This window comes from Scylla paramamosain, chromosome 37, assembly GCF_035594125.1.
Source record: "Scylla paramamosain isolate STU-SP2022 chromosome 37, ASM3559412v1, whole genome shotgun sequence".
Taxonomy (NCBI): domain Eukaryota; kingdom Metazoa; phylum Arthropoda; class Malacostraca; order Decapoda; family Portunidae; genus Scylla; species Scylla paramamosain.
In genome coordinates this window covers 8287954-8292500 of record NC_087187.1, presented here as the reverse complement: position 1 = coordinate 8292500, position 4547 = coordinate 8287954, and positions in this window count along the sequence as shown.

Sequence of the window (4547 nt, the reverse complement as noted above, 5' to 3'; positions counted from 1 at the left end):
CAACGCTGCAGGAGGTTCCATCCCGCCTGCGGCTCAGCGTGCGGCAGCCACGCCGAGGCTGCCTGCCCTGGTGCCTTAAGAAGCGCACGGTGGCCATCTTCTGCTTCAAGGAGGCTCACTGGCAACAGGGAGCCTCTGGCGAGTACGAGCAAACCGCAGAATGCGGAGTGAACCTTGCGAAGCTGAAACGCCTGGAGGCTGATCTGCCTGTCAAGGTTAAGTACTGGATCAAGGGGCGGCCCAGCAAGGTGCTCCTGCAGGCCTCTCTGAGCGCCCTGTTGGACCAGCTGGAGGGCAGCCCCGCCTCCGAGGCCTGGCTGGCATTCACTGCCACAGGCCAGGAGCAGCGGGTGTGCTGGCAGCATGCGGAGCAACAAGATGGTGCTAGTGTCGACCCGCCCCTGAGTGAAAATGCCATGGAGGACTCTGCCGACAAGCCACTGGAATACGACGACCTGTGGGATTCAAGCGGCGAGGAGGCTCCCGTGGAGGAGGACTTGACTCCCGCCCCCTGCGTCGCGGGTGATGGCGAGGGAGCTGACGGGGAGTGGGTGACCTTCTTCAACCCCTCCACCGGCAAGACGCTGCGGCTTCCTCGCCACACCGAGGAGGAGGCCGCTGTGAACTGGCAGGGCCTCGGGGTGTGGACCAACCTGGACGACCTTTTCAGTCCTCAGGCCACAACGAAGTGGCGACGCCCCGGGGCGTGGACTAGCAAGGACGACCTCCTTAGTCCCCGTGCCCTGCGCATCGTGGAGGGCATTCGGCCTGTGATAAAGAAGATGCGGCTGCCCGAAGGTCCTCACTGGTGGAAGCAGGACAGCGTTGGTACTACTGCTGTTGGTGTTACTTGCCCTGCTGAGTGGGCCAAGCAGCAGGACACCAGCCTGCTTTCTCCAGACTGGAATCTGCCTGCCTTCCCAGGATGCACTGCCGCGCCTCGCCACCGTGGTATGTCAGAGGCGGGGGTACCCGAGGTGCCCCTGCCCACCCACGGGCGGCGTGGTGGGGCAGCAAAGGGGAGCAGGCGGTGGCTACGCCCCTTCCTCACTGTCGTGGCGGCTCTGGCCTATATGATCTTCGTCCCGTGGCTCGTCATGCGGGGCGACAGCTTCCTGAACGCCATTAGTGGATGGTTGGACGGTTGAGTGCGGATGTGGTTGAGTGGTTGGGTGCGGAAGTGGTTGAGTGGTTGGGTGCAAATGTGGTTGAGTGGATGAGTGTATATGATTGAGTGAGTAGGTGGGTGAGTGGGTGGATGAGCAGTCAAGACATCAGAATGTAGAAACATTTTGGGGACCAAGTGGTTGGCTACCAAGTGACCTGTGACCCAAACACCCTGAGGCCTTCATGGTCTCAGGCCTGTCTAGAATGACCCGAGGCCCTTATCACGAAAGTATCTTCCGCCTTAGTATCAAATTATTTGCTCCCCTGATACTGGCAGCGTGAAGCGGGCATGTACCTACTCCCCACCTGTCGGGAATCCATTACCCTTGCCTGTTGCCTTCAAAGGAAAGTTCAGAATGTTATGATGAGAGTATGGATGCAGGTTTAAGACTGGGAATGAACGTAGTATGTATCATCAGCTTCTTTCCATTTTGATCTTCCAATTTCGTCTCCTTTCATCTTTATTTTACTCGTGACTTTTCATTCTAGTTCTTTATGTTTCCTTGTTCTTGATGTCTGTCTGTAATTCTGCAGCCGCCAATGTAGTCAATGTTACAACTAACACGTATTCCAATAAAGAAATAAAGAGTGATGCATTATCGAGTCAAAACTGAATATTTCTTCGTTATTTTGGGTTCTCTTCTTCCTCCTCCACCTCTCCTCCGTAAAAGCGTGCTGATCCGCTTTCGTCTTCCTTCATTATTTATCTAACATTATTCTTCAACTCTCCTACAACAGTATGTCTATGTTATTCTTTCACCTTTATAACTCTCTCTCTCTCTCTCTCTCTCTCTCTCTCTCTCTCTCTCTCTCTCTCTCTCTCTCTCTCTCTCTCTCTGTGTCCCGTCCTCTTCCTCCCTCTTCTCCCCAAAACAGCAGCAAAGATGCTTGGAAAAAGATAGAAGAGAAGAAACTTGAAAGGAAAAAAGGAAGAAAAGAAGTTGAAAAGGACGAGAGTTAAATGTAAATTCGGGACCCCGTGTGGAGGTAATCAGGCATGCATACATACGCCTAGACGAGGGTGGGGAAAAAATAATAAAGGTCTGTTAAGTGGAAAATGACGACGCAGAATCAGAGAGAGTCAGTGAGTCGCGAAGGTGTATCCTCATTAGGTTTAAGTTACTGCAGATGACTACCAGTAAACACCCTTATGACCCTCCTCCTCCTCCTCTTCCTCCTCCTCCTTGTCTCTTTCCTTCTCCTACCTCAGCCTCCTCCCTCCCCCTTACCTCCCTTCTCGTCTTTCTTTTCCTCTTATTTATTTTGTCTCTCCTTTGTTTATTCATATATTCTCCTCTCTTCTACTTCTTCGTCTTCTTTTCGTGCTCCTTCTTCCCTTTCAGTCTTTTTTTTCCTGTTCATTCTCCTCTTTTCGTCCATTCTTCCACGTCCTTTTCATGTGTGTCCGTGTGTGTGCGTGTGCGTGTGCGTGTGTGTGCCTGTGTGTGTGTGTGTGTGTGTGTGTGTGTGTGTGTGTGTGTGTGTGTGTGTGTGTGTGTGTGTGTGTGTGTGTGTGTGTGTGTGTGTTCTTTCGCTCACTGATTTTAATATAACTTTTTATTTCTTCCCCGTGTTTGTCTTGATGTCTTTGTTTCTTTTTCACGCTCCCTTCGCTCGCTCGCCTTATGTCTTACTTTTATCAATATTCCTTATTCCATCCTCCTGTTATTCCCTTCCTCCCTTCTTTTCTTTTGTTCTTTTTTTTTAAATTACTACCTGCGTCTAATTCATATTTCTTTCATTTATGTGTCATTTTCATTTACATTTTTACCTCTCTCTCTCTCTCTCTCTCTCTCTCTCTCTCTCTCTCTCTCTCTCTCTCTCTCTCTCTCTCTCTCTCTCTCTTCCCTTTAACACCCTTGTCTTTTCCTCTGATTCTTTTCTTTCTTTCTTCCTTCCAATGCCATTTTTATTCATCTCTCTCTCTCTCTCTCTCTCTCTCTCTCTCTCTCTCTCTCTCTCTCTCTCTCTCTCTCTCTCTCTCTAAATCCCTCGTCCTCCCGTTTCTGTTCCCCTCCCCCACCTTCTCTCTCTCTCTCTCTCTCTCTCTCTCTCTCTCTCTCTCTCTCTCTCTCTCTCTCTCTCTCTCTCTCTCTCTCTCCACAGGCCATACGGTGCCCCTAACACTTTCCCAGGCGGTCCAACATAATTTACTTAGGCTAATTGAACCCTTACGCTCTATTTCTTCCCAATTGCGTCCCGTGTTTCACCCTTACAAGGCTTAACCCGCGAGCGCCAGAGGATCATACGCTTCTGGCTCTGTCCCTGTGCCCTCTCCTGTTGCTATACACCCATTTCTTTTATTTCCTTCCCCTTCCCTTATATATATATATATATATATATATATATATATATATATATATATATATATATATATATATATATATATATATATATATATATATATCGTCCACTTACGTTATTTTAATTTAAAGGATAATGATTATTGATATTTGAAGTAGGGAATTATTATTCGACTTTTTAATTAAAAAAGTGTTTACCTTCTATTGGCATACGCTGGATATTTAGACAATATCAAAATACAAAATATTGTCACCTAAAGTTATTCAAATATTAGGTGTATACAATAAAATATGGAGAAAGAGTAATTACTTACTTCTACGTTTTCCTGTTACTGCCTCACACGTTATTTTTACTTGCCACTTGAAATATGAAAAAGTAAATAAGAATTAAAGCATCGTTTTATGAATTCATATTTAAGACAATGTTTACAGTCCGAAAGAATAACTACATAAAACTGTTCGTGTTTTTCCTCTACTCTACTGCGTCACGCAAATGTTCTTTTATTATTTTACCTCTGGAAAGATAAATGTCTAAAACTCTAAACAAAAAAAAATGATGAAAAAAAAAACATCACTCCATGAAAATATTTAACTCAAGGCAAAATCACTAATAATATTTGAAGAAAGAAAGGGTTGTTTAAATTTGTTAGTGTTTTCTCCCCTTCGCCTTGCACTGGCATCACCTTGTTCGTCCATTAAGTGCCTAATTTGGCGGGAAAATTGGGGTAATCTCTCCTTAATCCCACGAGGGCTCGGCTGGGATTACCTACTTTCCATGCCTGCTCGCTGACTGGTGGTGGTGCGCCCCGCTAAGGAGGCAGCGGAGGGGAAGGTAGAGGAAGGTGGAGGAGAAAGTAGAGAGGGAGGTGGAGAGGAAGGTATAGAAGAACCCTTACTGACTTCCATATGACCGTTGAAATTCTTGGATTCTGAAGTGAGGGTTTAAAGGGAGGAGAAAACCAACTTTTTTTTTTTTCATATGGAAAGTGGGGTCCTGGAATTTAAAGTGAAGGCTTACAGAAAGAGGAGAGAGAGAGAAAAAAGTTATTTTCATATGTGCGGTGAAGTCTTGGCTTA